At 38.6% G+C, this 26815-nt stretch overlaps 1 long non-coding RNA gene across 1 annotated transcript in view; it reads left to right on the top strand.

Moving 5' to 3' along the window:
• The window catches only part of LOC118882248, a 35527-nt gene extending 9346 nt beyond the window's left edge, over positions 1-26181 (top strand). The window contains exons 2-3 of the long non-coding RNA XR_005016727.1: positions 24994-25059; positions 25911-26181. This is a non-coding gene — a long non-coding RNA (uncharacterized LOC118882248). The remainder of the gene's footprint in view (positions 1-24993; positions 25060-25910) is intronic.
• The last annotated feature ends 634 nt before the right edge of the window (positions 26182-26815 follow it).

The raw sequence follows: 26815 nt of genomic DNA, 5'->3' as shown, positions 1-26815 counted from the left end.
GATATGAGCTGCTTCCTGCGAAGAGGACGTGTCCTTGGGTAGGGCAGTTGCTTTCAGCTGCAAGCAATTTTCTAGAGGGACTAAGACGCGAACTGTTAGCCAAAAAGCCCCAGGCAGCTGGGGAATGAGTGCTGCAGTCACGAAGCGGGGCTTGGAGTCGTATGACAGCATCCACTGTATTTTACCAAAAGTGAACCTGCTTCCTGCCCCTTCTCCATATTTTATGCATGGGAACCTGGGACAGGGGGTGAGTAACATCCCAGAGCCAATGAGTGACTTACATATTTTATTTCATTTGGCCATTCTATCAGATGTATCTTGTTAACCCTCCTTTTATGTACAAGGCCACTGAGATTCGGAAAGTTTAAATGATTCCTTCAAGTATTCAAGGGCGGCAAATCTTAGAACAAAGATCTAGATCATCTACCTCCATGTCTGTGCTTTCTGTATCTCACATACGGACTTGGTCACACCAAAGTTGCTTGGAATAAAAGAATTTTAGGACTGGAAGAGACTTCAGAAAGCAGTCCAACCCACTCATTTCTCAGAGAGGTAAAGTAATTTGGTAAATTGTTCAAGGAAATGAGGCTGGTGAAGAACCTCTCTGGGCCTGTTTTCTTATCTGTTAAATGGAATGAGCTGCCCACCTACAGAGTGTTTTTAAGATTCAAATAAGATAATGGATGCAAAAGAAACTAGAAACTGATTTAAATGGTAGGGGAGTGTCAGCGTTTAGCCATTTAAACACTATGTTGTGAGTAAGAAAAGACACCTAGCTGTTAACAGCAGAGCCAGGCGAGTACAGAAGAGTGTAACATTTTAAGTTTGGGGGATGTTTGCACAGAAAATGAGATTAAGATTTAATAAATTCTATTAGCTCAGATTCCTGTTAAAGGTGGACAAGTTTCCAGAAAAACAAAAACAAAAACATTTACTTTCTGGCAGGTTTTACTTAGAAGGGACATCCTAGGAAGTATTTGTTGTGAATAATTCTGACCAATATTCAGAATTCAAAATCGCCTAACTTCCTATTCTCAGATAAATAAAACAGCACAGCTTAGTTTGCTTTGGTGTAAAGGAAACACCAAAGTTCCTTCCTCTGAACTTTGGAACTGTTTGTGACATAAAAACAAAAGATCCAAAATATTTTTGTGCCTTTTTTGTCATGCAGGCTGAGTTCCTAAAACACCACAATTTAATAAATTTAGGTTATTCTTTATCCACGAATAATCACAACTTCTGCTGTGTTGGTTCTTAGCATGGAGCTTGGAATTTAAGAGAGTCTGTGTGTTGATTGTTTGGCTTTTTCTCTTCTGGAAAAGTTACAGGTGAATTTATTTTCCATGTTTTTAACATCACAAGATAGCAAGTTCTAGTCATAATGTTGCTCATAACGACAATGCTATCTTTTTAAAGGATGAAATGGATGTTATCTATTGCTGCATAACAAATCACCCCAAAACTTAATATAATAATTGTGTATTATCTTTCACAGTTTCTCTATAGGTCAGGGATTCTGGAACAGTTTGGATAGGTGGTTCTGGCTTGGGGTAACTCTCAAGAGGTTGTAGTGAGATGTCAGCTGAAGGCTTGACTGAGGATGGAGGATCCACTTCCAAGTGGCTGGTAAGGTGGTGCTTGCTGTTGGTGGGAGACCTCAGTTCCTTTCCCTGTGAACTCTCCAGGGCCACTTGAGTGTTCTCAGAGTTTGGCAACTGGCTTCCCCCAGAGTGAACAACCCAAGAGAACAAGGTGGAAGATTCAATGCCATTATGACCTAGCTTTAGAAGTCACTCATCTTCACCTATTGGTAACTCAGAGCAGCCCTCAGCCCTGATTCAGTGTGGGAGGAGACTACCCAAAGACATAAATACAAGGAGGTGAGGCTCATTGGGGATGATCTTGGAGAAGTTGTTGTCTGATGTGTGAATTCCAGTCATTTAAATTGTCATGAATCAAACATGTGCAGTGAGAGAGGCCTGACAGCTCTCCTCACCTTTCTCCAGAGGAACAGAAATGCCATGATAGCTGAAAGAGATTCAATATGGAAAATCCAAATCCTCCAAGGTCATTTAAACTCAGAGCCTCAATCAGAGAAACCTGAACGATCCATCTAGTTGCCTCCTCCACCCTCTGAAACGGGGCTGATCCACCCTCAGAATTCCAAGCCAAGTGTTAAAGTGGTTGTGTGATTTAAAGGCAAGTAGGCTCAGCCAGCAATGGGATATATCAACTGTGGTGTCTATACTTCAAGCACTCATGTGTGAGAAAGGGTTCTCTCCTGATATATCAGCTCTGCCAGATCCATGGGTACATCTTGTGTCAAAGGCTTTGGGTGCTGAGAGGGCTACATGCTCAAAATATGTGACTCCCCAGACCCAAATTCCAACTCTAATCTCCAGTTGGAAGGCTAATAGGTATCTTAAATATGTCATGTCTAAAACAGAACTCTTAATTTCCACCCCTTTAATACTCAAAGCCTGCTTCTCCCATCTTAATAAATGCTACCCACCACCACCATCCGCCCAGCAGCTCAGGCAAATAACCTAAAGAATGTCCTTGAATTCTCCTTTTCCTCAGCCCCTAAATCTAATTCATCAGTACATTTTATCAATTCTCCTCCAAAATCTATCTCAAGTTCTTCCACTCTTTTCCATCTCCACCATGACCACCATGACCACCACAACTGTAAACAAAGTCATCTCTACTTGAACAAAGCAAGAGCCTTCTAACTGGGGACCTCATTCTCACTCTTGTAGTTCTCTCCTTTCCATTTTCCATTCAACAAGCAGTGCAGTATCCCAGGAAGCCAGCAGACTGCACCATGTCACGGAGCATCTGAGGTGTGAGTACCAGAGAGAGCCCACCTCCTTCCCAGTTTTAATCAAAGGGCCCTGAATAATGTGCCACCAATATCTACATCGTCTTTTTCCTTGCACTCTCATTTAGACTTGGAAGTGGGCGTAGACTCATTCTGTTTAGTTCAGATCACTATAAGGAAAACCTGTGATCTTAGAACATTGAAGTAGGTTTAATTACAGTTTACACATTACAATATTCATCTTAGTTTTTTGTTGCCCTACAGTCAATGGTGTTCGGTGAGAAGACATGTGTGGATATGTTTTGCAGGGCATTAACCTTTTAAACAAGCCAAACCTTAATCCCCCAGGGGATAGAAACCACTGGTAGAATGATGGGTGTGAGTCGGGGTAGGAATCAATCTGTAGCATTATAAGTAAAAAAAGAAAGACAAGCTCTGAGTGTGTACGATAAACAAAGAAACAACATGAAAATGATGGTAGATGTAGATCTTTCGTCAAACATGAACGGTGTGTTCTTTTTAAAAAAGATTTAAGGGCATATGACTTTATGCTTATTGTTTTGGGGGCTGCAGGGCCAGAAGGTCATCTTGACCAAAAACAAAGTTATATGAGTCATGAAAATCTCAACAAGTATGTCCACATTACAGAGAAAATGACATGTATAGTAACTGAGAGAGGAACCTAAAAGCTTCTGGTAAAATATGAATTTCTCAGGCCTTTCTTACCTCACTCTTTATTTTGAGTGAGATAAGATGGTTGAATTGATGGTTGAATTCTCTCTCCAGGGATTATATGTACAATTAGGGGTTATAGTTTCCTTATAACTAAAAATATGAGGAATATGCTTTATAAACAGAAAAGGTCTGAAGCTAGGACCAGCTCTTTTGACCATATTAATAATGAAACTTCCCTTAGGTGGAATAAATGTAAACCAAATTTACACTAAATGAGTCATAGGTTTGCTCTTACATTTTTCCTTCCGAATTTTGAATTTCCCAACTTGAGTGTTAAGAAAGGTCATTAAAGTTGTGACCGAAGACCGATCCAAATCAGAGTATGATTCAGCGTTGCTGAAATTACTTTTTTTTTTTCCCTGTTTGTGGTCCTTATTTATCCACTGACCTAAGTAAAACGTGTAGTATAGTTTGCTTTTTAATTGCCCTTAAAACTTTTTTTTTTTTTTGGCTTAACAACGATTTATTATTTCTAACATTTATATGGGCAAGGCTTGCCATATTGGTATAAACGATACCAACGACCTCCCACAGTTGCTTTAAGCCCAGAGTTAAGGGGTGGAGAAACGGACCCCACCTCTTGATGAGAGGAGCTCAAAGAATTTGTGGTCATCTTTTTCAGTCTTCGACAGAAATCAGTCTCTCCTTCAGCTTAGAATAGAAAACATCAAGACTTGGATCTTGGAGTAAGAAGCATCCAGTGTTCACAGTCTGGTGATGGGGATAGCATGACCAGGCTCCATATAATGCTAAAGACACAGTGGCTCCTCATTTATTTACTATTACCCTTTCGATTGAAGTCACTCTGAGTAATTAGTCTTTCTTGGATTATGCAGGTGGGAATGGATTCTGTGCAGAGTTAGTCCCAGTAGGAATTTTCCTAGTTATCATTAAAAATAGCCACACAATTCTGTTGCCCTTTGCTTATATTACATCTTTCTAAATTCCATTTCTGTGAAATCTGAGGTGGTACAATTTTTCCCCCCTAATTTCCTACCTATTCATCCTCCCTGCTCTGAGACTTCCATCCTGTGGTTATTCTTACCCCTCTCCTACTTCTTCAGCTAAATTGCCTTTTAAATTTAATGTATATTCTGCTATAACAAAATGAAGAGATGATTATTTACCGTAAGCCAGTAACAATGACATGCTTCAATGATGCCAATCCCTAAAGCTAAATCAACATCAGGGATTTTTCCATCCTAGTTTCAAAACACTGTGAATATTATCTAGAACTACTTCCCAATATATTATAAAATTCTAAAACAAAATATTAAAAAAAAAAAAGACTTCTCAAGTAATTTGATTTTAGTTTAATCTCGGAGCGCTTTAACACACTTTTGGAAGGAGGAAGAGTCTTTACTCAAATAAATAATAACATTATTTGAACTTGTCAAAACATTTGGGCATCACAGAGCCATGTGGTGAAAAGGGCAGAAACCCCATTTATTGCTCTTTGGCATTGGTTGATACAACTGGGAGATTTAAAAAAGGCCAAAAGACTGGAAAGACCAGGTTCCTGCCAGCCCTAGTTTTGCAACTTTCCCACCGGGTGCCCTGTATATATTACAATACACTGACCACCTCTGAGTTTCATTTTGTCTTTTCAAAACGGAAACGATACCAACGACCTCCCACAGTTGCTTTAAGACTTAAGCAAGCTAATGAATGTGAAAGCACACTGTACTGTAAAAATATAAGCCATCATTAAATTCTTCATGTGAGGATGAGTATTTTGGGGTTGGTGCTACCCGTTAAATAAAATATATCACTATATTTTTAAGAACAAGTACATACTCGAAAATACCTTTTCAGTCTTTAAGGGTTTTTTTTGTTTGTTTTTAATTTTTATTTATTTATTTATTATTATTATTTTTGGCTGTGTTGGGTCTTCGTTTCTGTGCGAGGGCTTTCTCTAGTTGTGGTGAGCGGGGGCCACTCTTCATCGCGGTGCGCGGGCCTCTCGCCGTCGCGGCCTCTCTTGTTGCGGAGCACAAGCTCCAGACGCTCAGGCTCAGTAGTTGTGGCTCACGGGCCCAGTTGCTCCGCGGCATGTGGGATCTTCCCAGACCAGGGCTCGAACCCGTGTCCCCTGCATTGGCAGGCAGATTCTCAACCACTGCGCCACCAGGGAAGCCCTAGTCTTTAAGTTTTAAGCTGAGTGTTTGGGTAGATGAACTCTTTTTGAAGAATTATAAAAGGAAAACATAATCTAAAAATTCAAGGAAAAGAGCCATTTTAGGACAGATTAATTTATTAGCGAATATAATGAAACTTGAGTTTCAAAATGGAAATCTAAGAAGTGTCTGAGCCTTCCATGAATTGGTACATCTTGAAATGTCTTATTAGATGAAAGGAAAACTGACCAGTACTTTATATTGACCTGATTTTTAGGAGCTTCGGGATTATGTTTATATTTTGATTAGTACTTATGGTATGGGTAGGACCATCTGAAAATATTGTGAGTGCTTTCCTCACTAATACAGGCAACAGATCACCTTGACTTAATATATGTAAAGAGAGAGCTCCACTACAGGCCTGGTGGCCACTGCTTCCAGGTGTTTTTTGCTCTCTGCAGCTTTCGCTCTACCTCATCCAATACAATGACTTTGCTAGAAGTGAGCCATATTTTGCGGACTGGTCCAGGCCAGGTTTTTATTTCTCCCCCTCAATGCACTTTCCTCTCATTCCAGCAATGTTTCACATGTGTTTGATGTGTTATTATAGGTGTGGTTTATGCTGACAGACAATATAAACTGATAAAGATCATCAAAGGATCTGTGTTCCCAGCCTTGCATTTACTTAGAAGGTTGGTAAATGAATGCACATGCGTATGTTTTAAGTTAAAATAAAATGTTTAATGGAGGTATCTTTTGAAAACATGACCCTTTGCTTCAAATGATTTTTTATTGTTAACTTAGCCACTACCAGTCCCAATTGTGTCAAAGAGAAGGCTGCCGTGTGTTTCTCCAAAGGACAGATCTAGGACCAATGATCTCAATCATAGAGAAACAGATGCTGGCTACTATACATAAGGAATTTCCAACGGTCAAAACTGTCCCCTAAAAATGCTTCCTTTGTTGATAATCCTGAGATTGGAAGGTCTTCATCAGAGGCTGATAAATATTTCTTAGGGGTGTTCATCATCCACTCACCCGTTCATTGACCAAAAAATGTATTGAGTGCCCACTACACCCTCAATATCTGTTTGATACAATGGGAGATCCCTAGTGAGATCCACAAGGAGATACAAGCTCATGGAACTTAACCTAAGGGACTCAGGGTTGGACAGTGGAGGGAATGGGACAAAGAAGGGCGGAACACAATAGCTTGATTTTGTACTCACAGTGTAAATGTCCACATGGGAGCTTGTTAGAAGTACAAAATTTCATGTCCCACTTTAATCACATTCTCCATTTTAACAAGAGCTCCGGGTGATCTTTGTTTGAAAAACACTGCTCTAAGTTTCTTTCTAACCCTGAGGTAATATGTTTCTGTGACTCTACAGCCTTCCGTGCCCATAATGAAAGATCCTTGGAAGAGTAAGTGACTTCATAAGGTTTGGAGCCATGGAGTGGCTTTCCAATGTGGCACCAAGCTTTAATGATGTCACCTCAGTCTAGATGTATGTTTCCAGGCCAGTCTGGAAAAGACCTAGGTCCAAATGCCTTTTTCCTAGATTGTTCTAGTGGCAGCCTCTGTGCTACATCTCTATTCTCCTTTGATAGCGTAGCATCTGCCTGACTTCAGGGTTCCACAGATAGTTAAGGATTAAATCAGGCAAGAAAGAAATCTTATTTACATTTGAGTCACACCAATGTTGAAAACCCTCTGATATTTGACACTTATTGTAGGAAACCTGGATTTTTCTTAGTTAAAGATGAAATCAAGTATATATACACACACACACACATACACACACACACTAAACACATCAGAAAGTATCATCTTCTGCTTAAACACCTCTGATGTCTGTCATTAGGAAAAAAATTCAAACACCTTACCACGGCCAAGGGCTCTAAATGTGATACACCTCTGCTATTCCTCAGTTTTCTTGCCACTGTCTCCCTTGCTCCTTCATGCTAGTCATCTGTCCTTCTGTCAGTTACTAAAGCTATTGTCTGCATTAGGATCTTTGCGTGTATAGTTCTTTCTGCATAAATAACTCTCTCCTTGGTTTTCAATGAGACTTGCTCCTCATCACTTAGATTTCGGCTAAGGTGTCACATTTTCAAAAGGTACTTCCCTGATGTCCCCATCTAGAGCAGGTCCCTCCATTATTCTCTCTCAAAGTCCATGTTTACTTTCTTCACTGTATTTCATTAATAATCTGTTTTTTATTGGGTTTTTTACTTTTTTTCTTTTTTTGGCCATGCTACGTGGCTTGTGGGATCCTAGTTCCCCGACCAGGGATGACTGCTCCTTCAGCAGTGAAAGCACGGAGTCCTAACCACTGGACCACCAGGGAATTCTCTGACTTGTTTACTGACCCTCTCCCCCACTGGATTGGGATGTCTGTGAGGGCAGAGACCCTGTATTACTCTTCATAGCACAGTGTAGCTCATAGTAGGCTTGCAATCAATATTTGTTAAATGAATTAATGAACATAATAAATTCACTTTTTTATTTGAAAGTTTCATCCGCCTCAAGTGAAGTTGTAAGCAATTATAACCATTTGCAGAAATTTTTCACAAACATGAAATAGAATAGCTTCAAACTTTGATCACAAAAGTAAGGTAATTAAGGAAAGAATAAGATGATGAATTTTCTTTTTTAAGCTGGAATACTGTATCTGTTTTGTCATCTGTAACCTTGATATTACTCCAGGTATGTTATAGTGTAGTTTTTTTTCTGTAAGTAGATGACATCATTTTAGTACAATTCTTTTCTTTTTAAATCTCTGACAGTGTTATTAATCAAACACAAAGCCTATAAAATGAGCCCCGTGTCATCTTGTCCTTTGCTGGTTTCCTGATTGTAATGTTCACTCTTGGCCCATGAGCACACTCATTTGGCAGAAAATCAGTTTATTTGATGGGTAAGGGCATCAAAATATTTCTTTCCTTGGTTAAATTAATTCCCCTTCCTCAGAGATACAGTATAAATGGAACTGGTGTGTCAAATAAACCTATAGATGCTATTTCTCCGAATTCTCCAAATGCTGCCTAGTTCATGTCTGAGTGATAGAGTGGGTAGCATGGAGGAGACTAGCATCAAATACAAGCTCAATGAGTTGACCAGCCTGGTACTTCACTTGGCTGGCAAGGCTCATCTTCTTTCCCCTCCTCTTCACTAAGTTATACATTTTTTGAGGATAAAGATGTTGTCTCTTCCTTGGCAATTTTGCACACATACATGCCTACTGCCTGATTGATTTATAATATTACTAATTATGCACATGATGTGGTTTGGACTCCATGGAAGCATGTTCCACATAATACAAACTATTTAGGATGCAAACACAATTTACATTCCCCTCAAAACAGAAAACTTCTGTCTGCTTCATTGAGCAACACTAAGTAATGCATAATCGTTGCAACTAATGTGCTATTGTTGAGTGCATACCATATGCTAAGCATTGCTCTATATGATTCACATATATTATCTTATTTAATACCCTATTATAGCATGCCAGCCCTTGAAATGTATGTGAAAGATCAAATGTAGAGAATGGGCCATTGTAAAGAACTTTATTGTTTGTTTTTTTCCCCAGCTTTATTGAGATATAATTGACATTATAACATTGCATAAGCTTAACTTGTACAATGTGATGAGTTGATACACATATATATTGGGAAGTGTTTACCACAATAAGGTTATTTAACACATCCTTTACCTCACATACTTAACATTTTGTTGTTGTTGTTATAGTGAGAACATTAAAGCTTCACTCTCAAAGTGAATTTTCAAATATATGATACATATCATTAACTATAGTCATCATTGTATACATTAGATCCCTGGAAATTATTCACACTGAAAGTCTGTACCCTTTGACCAGCATCTCCATGTTTTCCCCATCCCTCAGCTCCTGGCAACCACTGTTCTACTCTGTTTCTGAGTTCGATGCTTTTGGAATCCACGTATAAATGAGATCATACAGTACTAGTCTTTCTCTGACTTGTTTCTGTTTGCATAGTGCCCTCAAGGTCCATCCATGTTGTTGCAAATAGCAGGATTGTCTTCTTTTTTTTATGGCTGAATAATATTCCACTGTCTATATAGACCACATTTTCTTTAACCATTCATCCATCAGGTAGGTTGTTTTCATGTCTTGGCTGTTGTAAATAATGCTGCAGTGATCACAGGAGTGCAGATACCTCTTTGAGATAATGATTTTATCTTATTTGGATGTATACCCAGAAGAGGGATTGTTGAATCACAAGGTAGTTCTATTTTTTTTTTTTTTTTTTTAGTTTAGCTGCACCAGGTCTTAGTTGCGGCAGGCAGGATCTTCATTGCAGCATGTGGGATCTTTAGTTGCAGCATGTGGGCTTTTAGTTGCAGCATGCAGGATCTAGTTCCCTGACCAGGGATGGGACCCGGGCCCCCTACATTGGGAGCGTGGAGTCTTAACCACTGGACCACCAGGGAAGTCCTGGCAGTTCTATTTTTAATATTTTGAGGAACCTCCATGCTGTCTTCCATAGTGGCTGCACCAATTTACATTCCCACCAACGATGCACCAGGGCTCGCTTTTCTCCACATTCTCCTCAGCATTTGTTATCTTTTCGTCTTTTTGATAATAGCCATTCTGACAGATGTGAGGTGATATTTCACTATGGCTTTGATTTGCATTTCCCTGATGATTAGTGATGCTGAGCACTTTTTCATGTACCTGTTGGCCATTTGCATGTCTTATTTGGAAAAATGTCCATTCAGGTCCTCTGCCCATTTTTTAACCGAAAATTTTTTTGCCATTGAGTTATACAATTTCCTTATATATTTTGGATACTAACCCCTCATTAGATATGTATATGGTTTGACTTTATTGTTTTTTTGTTTGTTTTTTATTTATTTTTGGCTGCGTTGGGCCTTCCTCGCTATGCGCGGGCTTTCTCTATTTGCAGTGAGCAGGGGCTACTCTTCGTTGCGGTGCGCGGGCTCTAGGTACGCGGCTTCAGTAGTTGTGGCTCATGGGCTCAGTTGCTCTGCGGCACGTGGGATCTTCCTGGACCAGGGATTGAACCCATGTCCCCCGCACTGGCGGACAGATTCTCAACCACTGCGCCACCAGGGAAGTCCCTGACTTTATTGTTTATTAATACATTTAACAGAGAAGTCTGGTTTCACCCTCCTTTCCTTAAGTCTTAGTGTTGGAAAACAACTAATGCTATGTGAGCAGGAGAGGAACTTGCCTTTATCTGTTTTCTACCTCATGCTATTATATTATCATGTCCTTACTTTCCTGATGAGGAAGTTGAGGTTCAGAAATGTTTAGGTCTCTCAGGTGGTAAATGTTAAAGTAAGGCTTAGGCTGTGGTTTATCTAAACTGCCTCTAATGTTTATTTAAATTTCTGATAATTGATTGTGGTTTCTTTTATTATTCCCCAAAAGTAATGTTTACTTTCTAAAAAATAAAATCAAGGAAATATCTGAAAGAACATTAGGATGAGAATCTAAGGACATGTGTTCTAACCAGCACCTATCATAAATGAGATGAACCTTGAGAAGGCACCTAACTTTGATCCTTAATGCGGTACTTGGATAGAAAATTCTATGATTTCATTCCAAGGCACTTACAAACAACTTCAGTGAAAAATAAAAAGGTCATCTTGTGGCTCATCTATATCTCATCCATACATATACCTATATTTCTTACTTGTTGTAAACACTATGTGGATGCAATTTTATGTTTGCTAAGTAATTGTAATTTTCTAAACCAATAAGTTCAGAGAATGGTGATTTAGAATAAATTATCATAAAGGAAATATTTTACAAATGTACCTGTCACTCTTTATTGCTTATATCAATTATAAACAATAGTTCAGTATCATAAACAGCTAGACAAGTAATCTAGATCAGGAGTTTTTAACCTGATTGCACATTAGAAATACCTGAATAGGGAATGAGGGGTGGGAGTAGTTTTGAAAATATATGATATTAGGAACCCCAATAGACCAAATATATCAGAACCTCTGGGGTGGGGCCTGGGTGTCAATATTTTTTAAATGCTCCCATCTCCATGATTTTAATGTATAGCTGGAGTTTACAACTGCTGATCTAGAATAGATCATTGTTTATTGCACTACAGTTTCTGATCATTGCTCAACTGCTTTCTCAAGAACCAACTAATTCAATAATACAGAGGTTTAATGGACCATCAATTGTTAATTCAAAAATAATATTTCCTTATTCTAATAGTATCATTTGGGCTCACAGAATTTTTTTTCATCAGCAATCTTAAGAGAGCCATTATAGTTTGTTTCATGGCTATATTCATCTTTGAATCCTTAATAATTATAGAAGTAGAACAGTTTCCTATCTAAGTACTTGATATTTTTTAATGTGAAAGGAAGGTGAGCATCTGGCTGTCTCGAAAAAAAGTTGTGAGTTGGGGATTTGAGTTTTGAAGTTCCCTTTTGAATTCTAATAAGCTGGCTTATTTTGAAATCTCTATTTTAAAACTAAAACAATGATATAACTTTACATTTTTCTCCCAAATTCTGCAACAATTCTTAAATGTCAGCATTTATTTCCACAGTGAAATAAATGGGACTCAGAGATTTTCATTAACTTCTCTCCAGAAAATTCAGTAATAAAACTTAAACTTATATTCACTGATACTGAAAATCTCTTATCACCAAAGGACTCTGAAAGTCATGATGAAAGATAACTACTTCTAGGTCAGGACACAAAGAAGACTCAACTCTTTGGATGGCTGATTAAAGAAATTATCTCAAATTCTACAGTCATAACATTGGAACAGACTTGGTTGTAATTTATTTATTTACATAGCCATCTGGTCTCAGGCACTGGAGAAAAGAAGGTTATTATATAATGCACATATGAATCTGCAGTTCTTTGCACGAATATATTTGAAAGGCTTATTTAGGGCCCACCTTGCTGCCCAAGTTGACCCACTCTCTGTGTGCAGAGCCACTGGCCCTGGGCCACTGGTAGAGGCCAATCTTAGAACCATCCAGTGAGGTCTCTTTTCCTTAATGGGAAACAAGGAAAAGGCTTCCCTAACCCTCCTCCAAGTGTGCCAGAACACATAGGGAACCCTTTCAGTGGGAGCCACAGCACTCAAGCATGGGACAGTATCCATTATATCCACCCTATGCAATTCAAGGCCAGGACTGAGTCTTAGGAAGTAAAGGAAAAGACAGGTGTAACCAGTGTTGCATAAGTCTTTCTGCTTCTTTGTCATCCTTGACCTCTTATTTGTAACCTTACTGTAGATAATAGAATTAAATGTAAATTGAAACATTCCCTCCTTAGAGAAGGAGGTGATGTCATCCAATTCTGACTCCTCTTATGCTGATACGTTTTTTTTTTGTTTGTTTTTGGCTCTGTGCTTCCCATCATTTCATTCTTATTTACCTGTATCGAGACATGGTTCCTGGATTTCAAAGTGCTCCCATGAGAGGCAGCAAAAGAAGGCTTTTTCCACAGTTCAGGATGCCAGTGAGAGGGAGCCCTCATGTAAGCCAATGGTCTTTTTCATGGTCAGTTTTATTCTCCACTTGAATCTGAAGTAAACTTTGATTAGAAAGCTGATCAAAAGCAGGATGGTGAAAAATCACTTCTAGAACTATGAGGGTACTTTTGTTAAATGTGAAAAGTCTTCATTGAAAGTCAGTGGAAGGGGAAAAAGGACGGAGGAGGTGGCCTCCTCATTGAAAGTCGTAATGATGACAGCCACTGCTGACTTTGTTGAACTGCTAATAAGGAATTTGCTTATTATAATACTTCACAGACACCGTACTGAATCCATATACATGCATTAGCCTGCCTGTGGCAGGTGAGATAATGTGATTATCTTTTCTTTATTCAGAGGAACTGAACCTGAACTTTTAATGAATAGATACAAGAATCTTGTGCTGTATTCTTATTCAAAAGAAATCTATATTAACTCACAGAATTGTTTTTGTTTCATGCATCAGATTTATTTTATATTTCTTTTTTTAACAACATATATTTTTCTTGTTTTTTAGAATCATGCAAGTGGATTCTTTGCGCAATTTTAAAGAGACAATAAAGCCCAGCATGTTTTTTAAATGCCTTATTTAATCTGATTTCTTAGGGTTTCTGAAGAGCTTTCTTTTTAAACATGCATTTATAAATTTGCATACTTTCTCCTTGGCAATTGTAGCCTTTATAGCATGAACTATGTCATGAATATCTTTTTTACACTAGTAGTACTTTGGCATACACATAATAAGCTCACAGTTAATATTTATTGGTTGGTTGATTTTATGTTACATATGAGACACAATTTATAATAATGAGTTTTCATGCTGCCAGACCCTACCAAACTTTTTGAAAAGAGTAATTTTGTTTGTCTCTATTTTCCCACCTCTCATTCACTCTGCATCCACTGAAAGATAGCTCCTACCCTCACCAACCCAATGAAACGCCTTTGATGAGATCCCTAGTGACTACCTAGTTGAAAATCCCAGTGGCTACTTTTCAGTTGTTATTTTCCTGGACGTCTCTGTATATTCAGAAGCTCTCTCCTCCTTTGGCTTCCATGCTATTTCATACTTCTCTGTTCCTTCTCAGTATCCCTTGTAGATTCCTCTTCCTTTGCAGACCCTTTAAATATGGTGACAGTCATCTTAGTGCCCTTTCTCTTCTTAGTCTACCCTCTTTCAGGGACCTCATCCCACCTGGAGGACTTCAGTGTTATATGCTGGTGAATCTTAAATTTACCTGTCCAGACAGGCAAGGTTTTTCTGAGCTTTAGACCATATTTCCAGGTGTCTGCCAAACATTTCTATCTGGCTATCCCAAAGGCATCACAAACTCAACATACAAAAACGAAATTCTTCATCCCATCCCTACAGTTTCTATTCCATCACATGACTCCTTATCCTCTTATCCCCTTAATGAATTTCATCGATTTCCTACCACTCTATCAGTTGTACCAGATTAAAAGCTTGGAACTATCTTAGAAACTTAGCAGGTGGCCTCTGCTAAGTTTCCATTAGTCATGGGAGAACCTGTTAGATTCAACTACCAATTTATAAACAGAGAATTGAAGAACATGTTAAACAATACCATAGGGTTACAATCAGCAAAATCCAATCTGTGTCTACAGTAAAAATGACCTGATTTCTTCAACAAATGAATTATAAACCAAAGCAAAAAAAAAAAAAGAGAGATAGAAGGAAAGCCTAGAAAAAAATTTAAAAGACCTAAGAAACATGTAGGGGATTATATGAGTGAAATCTATTTAGATCTTGATTCAAACTATTAAAAATTATTATATTTATGGGGAAGTCATGTTGAACACTGTATATTTGATAGTATTAAATAATTATTATCAAATGTTTTAGGCATGATAATGGTATTGTGGTTATCATTTTTTTAAAGACATCTTTTAGAGATACATACTGAAGTATTTATGGATGAAATGGTATGATGTCTGGGATTTGCTTCAAAATTATATGGAAGGAAGGAATTCAGTGGGATGTAGCTGAAATAAGATAGGTTATGAGTTTAAGATTCTTGAAACTGAGTGATGGGTCAAAGGATTCACTGAAATGTTCCATTATATAAAGGTTTTTTTTTTTTTTTTTTTTTTTTGTAAAGAGTCTTAAGACTCTAGTACAGAGCTCTTTCCACAATTCCATTACATTGGTCATGGAAAAATGAAGCAAAATTCCAGAATTTTCTACATTTTTTAATTCAAAAGGGGTTCCCAAAATAAGGAATAAGGACAATGGTTAAAAATGTCAGCCCTTGGAGTTCATGAACTCTGTTTTCTCATCTGACTTTGCCAAGAAATTCCTATGTGGTCTTTGGCAATATTAGATTTTTCTGTCTTGATTTGGTCACCCTCCAAAAGTGGCCAGAGGTCAAGGTCCACATTATGACTTGTCGGCAGCACTTCCAGCCTAGGAGGGCTCCATTACTGCATAAAAATGATGCATAAAGTGAGCCGATTTTAGGAGAAAAATCTGCTTTTAAATAACTATTAATACAATAGGTCAGATGAAAATGTAAAATGAAAAACCATTACAGAGGGAAAAAAAGATGCTTTATATGAAAGATTGTTATTGACCAAAGCTTCATAATTAACAATATTATTAACTCAAGACGGTAGGACTGTTTTTCACTTTACTACAAGACGTTATGGACTGCCACCACCATCTTGAATCAAAGTGTCTGGTGCACTGAGCTGAGGTGTCCACGCAGTGGTTTCTGCCTTGGGAACTCTAATTCGACGCGTTAGGTGGAAGTCCTCTGCACACAGCCCCCTACAGGAATAGACTTTGAGGAGGAAAAACATGCAGCCAACAGAGATTGGTTCAAGATGGCGGAGTAGAAGGATGTGCGCTCACTCTCTCTTGCGAGAGCACCGGAATCACAACTAACTGCTGAACAGTCATCGACAGGAAGACACTGGAACTCACCAACAAAGATTCCCCACGTCCAAAGACAAAGGAGAAGCTGCAGTGAGACAGTAGGAGGGGCGCAATCACAATAAAATCAAATCCCATAACCACTGGGTGGGTGACTCACAAATTGGAGAACAGTTATACCACAGAAGTCCACCCACTGGAGTGAAGGTTCTGAGCCCCACATCAGACTTCCCAACCTGGGGGTCCAGCAACGGGAGGAGGAATTCCCAGAGGATCAGACTTTGAAGGCTAGCGTGATTTGATTGCAGGACTTCCATAGGACTGGGGGAAACAGAGACTCCACTCTTGGAGGGCACACACAAAGTAGTGTGCACATGAGGACCCAGAGGGAAGGAGCAGTGACCCCATAGGAGATTGAACCAGACCTACCTGCTAGTGTTGGAGGGTCTCCTGCAGAGGCAGGGGGTGGCTGTGGCTCACCACGGGGACAAGGACACTGGCAGCAGAAGTTCTGGAAAGTACTCCTTGGTGTGAGCCCTTCCAGAGTCCACCATTAACCCCACCAAAGAGCCTGTAGGATTGAGTGTTGGGTCGCCTCAGGCCAAACAACCAACAGGGAGGGAACTCAGCCCCACCCATCAACAGACAAGTGGATTAAAGTTTTACTGAGCTCTGCCCACCAGAGCAACAGTCAGCTCTACCCACCACCAGTCCCTCCCATCAGGAAGCTTGCACAAACCTCTTAGATAGGCTCATCCACCAGAGGTCAGACAGCAGAAGCAACTACAATCCTGCAGCCTGTGGAACAAAAACCACATTCACAGAAATATAGACAAAATGAAAAGGTAGAGGACTATGTATCAGATGAAGGAACAAGATAAAACCCCAGAAAAACAACTAAATGAAGTGGAGATAGGCAACCTTCCAGAAAAAAATTCAGAATAGTGATAGTGAAGATGATCCAGGACCTCAGAAAAAGAATGGAGACAAAGATCAAGAAGATGCAAGAAATGTTTAACAAAGACCTAGAAGAATTAAAGAACAAACAAAGAGAGATGAACAATACAATAACTGAAATAAAAAATACACTAGAAGGAATCAATAACAGAATAACTGAGGCAGAAGAACAGATAAGTGACCTGGAAGACAGAATGGTGGAAATCATTGCCACAGAACAGAATAAAGAAAAAAGAATGAAAAGAAATGAAGACAGCCTAAGAGACCTCTGGGACAACATTAAACGCAACAACATTCACATTATAGGGGTCCCAGAAGGAGAAGAGAGAGAGAAAGGACCCGAGAAAATATTTGAAGAGATTATAGTCGAAAAATTCCCTAACATGGGAAAGGAAATAGCCACCCAAGTCCAGGAAGTGCAGAGAATCCCAGGCAGGGTAAACCGAAGGAGAGACATGCTGAGACACATAGTAATCAAATTGACAAAAATTAAAGGCAAAGAAAAATTATCAAAAACACAAGGGAAAAATGAAAAATAACATATAAGGGAACTCCCGTAAGGTTAACAGCTGATTTTTCAGCAGAAACTCTACAAGCCAGAAGGGAGTGACACGATATATTTAAAGTGATGAAAGGGAAGAAACTACAACCAAGATTACTCTACCTGGCAAGGATCTCATTCAGATTCGATGGAGAAATCAAAAGCTTTACAGACAAGCAAAAGTTAAGAGAATTAAGCACCACCAAACCAGGTCTACAACAAATGCTAAAGGAACTTCTCTAAGTGGGAAACACAAGAGAAGAAAAGGACCTACAAAAACAAACCCAAAACAATTAAGAAAATGGTAATAGGAATATACATATTCATAATTACCTTAAATGTGAATAGATTAAATGCTCCAAGCAAAAGACACAGGCTGGCTGAATGGATACAAAATCAAGACCCATATATATGCTGCCTACAAGAGAACCACTTCAGACCTAAGGACACATACAGACTGAAAGTGAGGGGATGGAAAAAGATATTCCATGCAAATGGAAATCAAAAGAAAGCTGGAGTAGCAATACTCATATCAGATAAAATAGACTTTAAAATAAAGAATGGTACAAGAGACAAGGAAGGACAATACATAATGATCAAGGGATCAATCCAAGAAGAAGCTATAACAATTGTAAATATTTATACACCCAACATAGGAGCACCTCAGTACATAAGGCAAATGCTAACAGCCATAAAAGGGGGAAATCGACAGTAACACAATCATAGTAGGGGACTTTAACACCCCACTTTCACCAACAGACAGATCATCCAAAATGAAAATAAATAAGGAAACACAAGCTTTAAATGATACATTAAACAAGATGGACTTAATTGATATTTATAGGACATTCCATCCAAAAACAGCAGAATACACTTTCTTCTCAAGTGCTCATGGAACAGTCTCCAGGATAGGTCATATCTTGGGTCACAAATCAAGCCTTGGTAAATTTAAGAAAATTGAAATTGTGTCAAGTATCTTTTCCGACCACAACGCTATAAGACTAGATATCAATTACAGGAAGAAATCTGTAAAAAAATACAAACACATGGAGGCTAAACAATACACTATTTAATAACCAAGAGATCACTGAAGAAATCAAAGAGGAAATCAAAAAATGCCTAGAAACAAATGACAAGGAAAACACGACGACCAAAAACCTATGGGATACAGCAAAAGCAGTTCTAAGAGGGAAGTTTATAGCAATACAATCCTACCTCAAGAAACAAGAAAAATCTCAAATAAACAATTTAATCTTACACCTAAAGGAACTAGAGAAAGAAGGACAAACAAAACTCAGTGTTAGTAGAAGGAAAGAAATCATAAAGATCAGAGAAGAAATAAATGAAATAGAAACAAAGAAAACGATAGCAAAGATCAATAAAACTAAAAGCTTGTTCTTTGAGAAGATAAAGAAAATTGATAAACCTTTAGCCAGACTCATCAAGAAGAAGAGGGAGAGGACTCAAATCAATAAAATTAGAAATGAAAAAGGAGAAGTTGCAACGGACACCGCAGAAATACAAGGCATCCTAAGAGACTACTACAAGCAACTCTATGCCAATAAAATGGACAACCTGGAAGAAATGGACAAATTCTTAGAAAGGTATAACCTTCCAAGACTGAACCAGGAAGAAATAGAAAATATGAACAGACCAATCACAAGTAATGAAATTGAAACTGTGATTAAAAATCTTCCAACAGGGCTTCCCTGGTGGCGCAGTGGTTGGGAGTCTGCCTGCCGATGCAGGGGACGCGGGTTCGAGCCCTGGTCTGGGAGGATCCCACATGCCACGGAGCAACTGGGCCCGTGAGCCACAATTACTGAGCCTGCGCGTCTGGAGCCTGTGCTCCGCAACAAGAGAGGCCGCGATGGTGAGAGGCCCGCGCACCGCGATGAAGAGTGGTCCCCACTTGCCACAACTAGAGAAAGCCCTCGCACAGAAACGAAGACCCAACACAGTCATAAATAAATAAATAAATAAATAAAAGACCGTGAATTTCTTTAAAAAAAAAAAAAAAAAAAAATCTTCCAACAAACAAAAGTCCAGGACCAGATGGCTTCACAGGTGAATTCTATCAAACATATAGAGAACAGCTAACAACCACCCTTCTTAAACTCTTCCAAAAAATTTCAGGGGAAGGAACACTCCCAAACTCATTCTATGAGGCCACCATAACCCTGATACCAAAACCAGAAAAAGATAGTACAAAAAAAGAAAATTACAGACCAATATCACTGATGAATATAGATGTAAAAACCCTCAACAAAATACTAGCAAACAGAATCCAACAACACATTAAAAGGATCATACACCATGATCAAGTGGGTTTATCCCAGGGATGCAAGGATTCTTCAATATACGCAAATCAACCAATGTGATACACCATATTAACAAATTGAAAAATAAAAACCATATGATCATCTCAATCGATGCAGAAAAAGCTTTTGACAAAATTCAACACCCATTTATGATAAAAACTCTCCAGAAAGTGGACACAGAGGAAACCTACCTCAACATAATAAAGGCCATATATGACAAACCCACGGCAAACATCATTCTTAATGGTGAAAAACTGAAAGCATTTCCTCTAAGATCAGGAACAAGACAAGGATGTCCACTCTCACCACTCTTATTCAACATAATTCTGTAAGTCCTGGCAACGGCAATCAGAGAAGAAAAAGAAATAAAAGGAATACAATTTGGAAAACAAGTAAAACTGTCACTGTTTGCAGATGACATGATACTATACATAGAGAATCCTAAAGATGCCACCAGAAAACTACTAGAGCTAATCCATGAATTTGGTAAAGTTGCAGGATACAAAATTAATGCACAGAAATCTCTTGCAGTCCTATACACTAACAACGAAAGATCAGAAAGAGAAATTAACAAAACAATCCCATTCACCACTGCAACAAAAAAGAATAAAATACCTAGGAATAGACCTACCTAAGGAGGTAAAAGACCTGTACTCAGAAAACTATAAGACACTGATGAAAGAAATCAAAGATGACACAAACAGATGGATAGATATACCATGTTCTTAGATTGGAAGAATCAATATTGTGAAAATGACTATACTACCCAAAGCAATCTACAGATTCAATGCACTCTGTATCAAATTAATGGCATATTTTATAGAACTAGAACAAAAATCTTAAAATTTGTATGGAGACACAAAAGACTCCGAATAGCCAAAGCAGTCTTGAGGGAAAAAAATGGAGCTGGAGGAATCAGACTCCCTGACTTCAGACTATACTACAAAGCTACAGTAATCAAGACAATATGGTACTGGCACAAAAGCAGAAATATAGATCAATGGAACAGGATAGAAAGCCCAGACATAAACCCACACACCTATGATCAACTAATCTATGACAAAGGAGGCAAGGATATACAATGGAGAAAATATAGTCTCTTCAATAAGTGCTGGGAAAACTGGCCAGCTACATGTAAAAGAATGAAATTAGAACACTCCCTAACACCACACACAGAAATAAACTCCAAATGGATTAAAAACCTAAATGTAAGACTAGGCACTATAAAACTCTTAGAGGAAAACATAGGAAGAACACTCTTTGACATAAATCACAGCAAGATCTTTTTGGACCCACCTCCTAAAGTAATGGAAATAAAAACAAAAATAAACAAATGGGATCTAATGAAACCTAAAAGCTTTTGCACAGCAAAGGAAATTATAAACAAGGTGTAAAGACAACCCTCAGAATAGGAGAAAATATTTGTAAACAAATCAATGGACAAAGGATAAATCTCCAAAATATATAAACAGCTCACACAGCTCAATATTACAAAAACAAACAACCCAATCAAAAAATGGGCAGAACACCTAAATAGACATTTCGCCAAAGTAGACATACAGATGGCCAAGAGGCACATGAAAAGATGCTCAACATCAGTAATTATTAGAGAAATGCAAATCGAACTACAATGAGGTATCACCTCACACCAGTTAGAATGGGCATCATCAGAAAAATCTACAAACAACAAATGCTGGAGAGGGTGTGGAGGAAAGGGAATCCTCTTGCACTCTTGGTGGGAATCTAAATTGATACAGCCACTATGGAGAACAGTACGGAGGTTCCTTAAAAAACTAAAAATAGAATTACCATATGACCCAGCAATCCCACTACTGGGTGTATACCCAGAGAAAAACATAATTCAAAAAGATACATGCACCCCAGTGTTCATTGCAGCGCTATTTACAATAGGCAGGTCATGGTAGCAACCTAAATGCCCATCGACAGATGAATGGATAAAGAAGTTGTAGTACATATATACAATGGAATATTACTCAGCCATAAAAAGGAACGAAATTGAGTCATTTGTAGAGACGTGGATGGACCTAGAGTCTGTCATACAGAGTGAAGTAAGTCAGAAAGAGAAAAACAAATATCGTATATTAACGCATATATGTGGAATCTAGAAAAATGGTACAGATGAACTGGTTTGCAAGGCAGAAATAGAGACACAGATGTAGAGAGCAAACGTATGGACACCAAGTGGGGAAAGCGGGGTGAGGGGGTGGTGGTGGTGGTATGAATTGGGAGATTGGGATTGACATATATACACTGATATGTATAAAACAGGTAACTAGTAAGAACCTGTTTTATATAAAAAAAATATATATAAGACCTTATGGTTGGGGTCCTCCATAACCATTCTTTTTTCTTTTTGTAGTTGTTCTTTCTGCTTGTTATTTGAAATATGGCAATATGAGTGCATTTTGTGATGGTTCTAATCTATGGTTTACATTAATTTTTTTTGTGTAAAGCCTGGTCTTACTTAGATTTTGATGTTTTCAATGCCAGTATCCACAGACAGCTTTGCAAACAAATGAAAAACAATGATCATTTGAGGCTGATACATATGTTTTTTTGTCTCTCTTGCCTCATGCCCCAAATAAATGAGGTGATAAAGTAAATGAAATCAACTTTCTCTTGTACCGACGTGGCATCAATTGTTTCCAACTCCAGGCATCCAGTCAGGGATAACTTGTCAGCCAAAGAGGTTGAGGGTCACCCCAGAATTCTCAGTTGCTTATGTAAAAACTAGACAATACCCTTCTGTACAGCCATCCTTTCTCCATACCAATCCTCTCCCATACATTTGGACAGACATGCTTTCTCAACTACAAACATATACATCCTCTAATTTTCTTTCTCATATCTGTAAGTTATTTTGCCCAAGATATACTTATTCATCTGTTTCATATTTAGATAGCCTCCCTTAGTATAATCTTAGAATGCTGTCATAACTATTGCAAGTCTTTTTAAATAAAGAGAAAAGTACATGCCAGGTAATTATAAAATAGTTATTACATAGTCTACAGGAGGGAGGAGAAAGAGGGAGGGAGAGAGTTGAAAGCAAAATGGATTTACCAGAAAGTTTTGAAATGTTCACAACTCACAAAAATTAATGGTGAATCATGGGTCAGAATTTCTTGCTCTAGAATATTTAGAGGAAATGCTGATAGCTAAACAAAATGCAGATGAATCTTGGGTTGAAAAATAAGAATGTGAAGAAAAAGCACAATGATGATATATATGTATGTGGAGGGGATACTTCAGAAATGTTAAAAACCAACTGTTAACGAATTTTCTACTGGGTCTGCTATAAATGTGCAGGGAGATACAGTATTAGAATGGATCTGGGATTATAAATGTAGTGTTAGAAGTTCATAAATAAGATTTGTAATTTAAAGCCCAAATATTCTTCATATTTTTCTCTATCATATACCTTTTTCAAAAATGGACTCACACCAAGTCATATCATAAGAATGAGGGCTTAGCTATCCTCCAAACTCCAGGGCCAAATGGCTAAACTTAGCCAACCTGAACTTTGAATACTTATTTTTTAATTCACACACTACCAGAGAACCCTGCATTTCTAAAATTTTATTGAGAATCTTAGCTATTCCAATAAGGACATTCAAATATTTACCGCAGTTTTATTTTTTTTTATTTTTTAAAATATTTATTTATTTAGGCTGAGCCAGCTTTTAATTGCAGCATGTGGGATCTAACTCCCCAACCAGGGGCCGAACCCAGGCCCCCTGCATTCTGAGCGTGGAGTCTTACCCACCGGACCACCGGGAAAGTCCCTCTGCAGTTTTCAATAAAATATCTTAGGAGCTACCCTGTAAAACATGCTTTAAAAAGTTTAGGAAGTTGTATGATTTTAATTAAGATAGAGGCAGATTATGGATTAGTAGTCATTGAGTGGCAGAAATTGGCTAGGTGCTCACCGACCTCCTTTCTTCTTCCTGGATAAATAAGAAGAGTCACGTCTCAGTTTTGCTTGCAGTTCGGTTGGTGTTATTTGACTAGGTTCTGGCCAATAGAATGTGAAGGGAAGTAATATACAGTACTTCCAGATTTATCTTTAAAACATCCTGGTTGACCCTCCTTGCTCTCTCTCTTTACTTAATGGTTGAGTGATGATCAAGCGGAGGAGTCCATGGAGGCACTAAGAAATAGCAGCGCTGTGATATAGATGTACCCTACGTTCCTGAGTCTCTGTCTGGAGGAGAGCCTAAGGAGAGCTGCCCAATCTGTATTGGGCAGGGATGTAAGAAAGAAAGAAAAAAAAATTTTAACCAGATTGTGGGAATCCTTTCACAATGTGTATGCATATCAAATCACCATGATGTACACTTTAAATATCTTACAATTTTGTCAATTATACCTCAATCAAACTGGAAAAAAAATAAATTTTTATTGTTAAGCAACTGAGACTTGGGAGGGGTGCATATTAATAGCTTCTGATATTGATTACCTTGAGGAATGTCATTGTTTGTTGGCATTTGGTACACCATTCTTTCATTTTATTTACCAAAAGCCACTGTACTCAGTATCTCGTCTCTGCTTCTTCTTCTTCTTTTTTTTGGCCACACTGTGGGGCATGCAGGATCCTAATTCCCCGACCAGGGATTGAACCCGTGCACCCTGCAGTGGAAGGGTGGAGTCTTAACCACTGGACCACCAGCAAAGTCCTTGTTACTGCTTGTTAAATCATGGTCTAAACTTCTTACCCACTCCTAGACCCTAAGCCCCGTACCATGTAGGGCATGATGTTATACTTCCAAAGACAGCTCACTCCCTGATCATAGGTTTGAAGAGCTGGCAGAGAGCTTGTCCATTCTGCAGGTAATAAATACCTCCATTTAAGCAAAACGATTTCTTCTGAGACAGTAAAACAAATTTTTTATAAGACGCATAGCATTTTGGAGATACTCCCTCCATACATATTCTACATCACCTTTTATTTTCATATCCTTATTTTTCATTCCAAGATCCATAGTTCCGTTTTGTTTGGATACTAGAATTTCCTTTCAATATTTCAGAGCAGGGAATTTTAACCCATGATTTACCATTAATTTTAGGTTGTGGAAGTTTCAAAGCTTTCTGGTGTGTTCATTTTGCTTGCACTCATCCCTCCCATAACGCGGGTAAGTAGCTCTATTTTATAATTACCCAGTGTGTATTTTTCTCTTTATTTTAGGGAAAGTTTCTGTGTTAGGCAAAACCCAGTCCTTGTGTGCTTCTCCTTTACTCTCACGCTACTAACCATATTCACACCACTTCTGACACCAGTCAGACCTTACCAAAAGCTGCCTGGTACTAGGGCAGACTCCACCCTAGTGGAGTAACTAGAGAAACTACGACAAGTGGAGGCTTTCTCCCAGGGCTCAAACCCAACCCAGATCTCAGACCTTCTCTGGATCCTTGCAGAAGTCTAGAACAGCGACTCCCAAAGTTTAGAATGCATTCGAATTACCTAGTGGATACTTGTTTAAAAGCAGATTGCTGGACCTAAAATCTTCAGGAATTTTAATGTATAAGGTTTTGGGTAGGTCCTAGGAATCTGTATTTCTGTGAAGCCCCTCAGATTTATCTGTTCCTGATGATTCAACGACCATACTTTGAGAAATGTAGATGGGGTGATGTCAGATATCAAGTGACATGTTTAAGATGCCCTGAGAAAAATGTTACTTTGTGTCAAAACAAAATCAACTAAAATAGATTTATGACAGGTTGGCTTTTGCCACTTGAATACATTCTCAGGATTTTGATGTTTGCTCCCTCCTTTGCTTAGAGCTCTGAATCTCCTTCCTCACTGACCCTTGACCTTGGCTTAAGACCTCTGAGCCATGACTCATGCTTTTTGTTACAAGTCCTTAGCTTTGCCTTTCAATGTCTGTTTCTATCCTTATATTGCACAAGGAAATCACCCTAAGTTCCAGATCGTTGAGGGGTGGGGTAGAAATCACTCCAATATCCAGTTCTCTTTCCCTTCCAGGCACAACTGACATAGCATTTCTCAAGTTCCTTGTGGTTGGACGGAGCCATGGGATTAACTCTGGCTAATGAAATATGAGCAGAAGTAACATACATGGGATTCTCCAGTGTCTCCCTCTCCTTCCACCACTTCTTTCTGGCCACGTGTTCCAGATGGTGCAGCTATAAGCCGGTGGAGTCTTCACCTCCTCAAGTCCTTCAGTGACTATGTGAAATAGAGTCTTTGATTCACATGGAGAGTGTGTTGAAATAAACTTGTGTTGGGTCCATCCACTGAGATTTGGGGGTGGTTTGTAATCACAGAAAAAACAAGTCTGTTCTGACTAATCCGAAGTTGTGTTGTGCTGGAACAGAGTTTGCCCAAGGCCACCGCTATCCTTACTTAGTTCATGGCTGCTGACTGCCTTAGAGAATTAAGTACATATTGAGGCTGGCAATGTAATAAGTTGTCTTTATTTTGTGATAATGGTTGGATGAGCACCTAATAAACATAGTTAAGTAAATAAATCTTTAGTTTAAGATAGAAATGTTCAGGGGAATCTCCTCAGCTCTTTGAATCTGACTGGTACAGAGCTGATGGGTGGTTGGGCATGTATCTTTTTTTTTCTGGCAGTGCTGTGCAGCTGGCAGAATCTCAGTTCCCTGACCAGGGATCAAACCTGGGCCCACAGCAGTGAAAGTGCTGAGTCCTAACTCCTGGACCGCCAGGGAATTCCCGGGCATTTATCTTTTGATATAGTTCAAGCATTCAGATTTGAGCTCATTTGCACTGCCATCGTTTGCACTGACTTCAATCTGAACAGAATTTTCTATATTTCTTCTGGGTCTTTGCTATTATGTAGATGCATAGCCTTAATGTATCTTGTAAATTCAGAAAAACGTTACAATCTGTCCCGATAAAACACA

The sequence above is a fragment of the Balaenoptera musculus genome, chromosome 16, assembly GCF_009873245.2.
Source record: "Balaenoptera musculus isolate JJ_BM4_2016_0621 chromosome 16, mBalMus1.pri.v3, whole genome shotgun sequence".
NCBI classification, from domain to species: Eukaryota; Metazoa; Chordata; class Mammalia; order Artiodactyla; family Balaenopteridae; genus Balaenoptera; species Balaenoptera musculus.
This window is presented reverse-complemented; position numbering and strand designations above follow the sequence as displayed.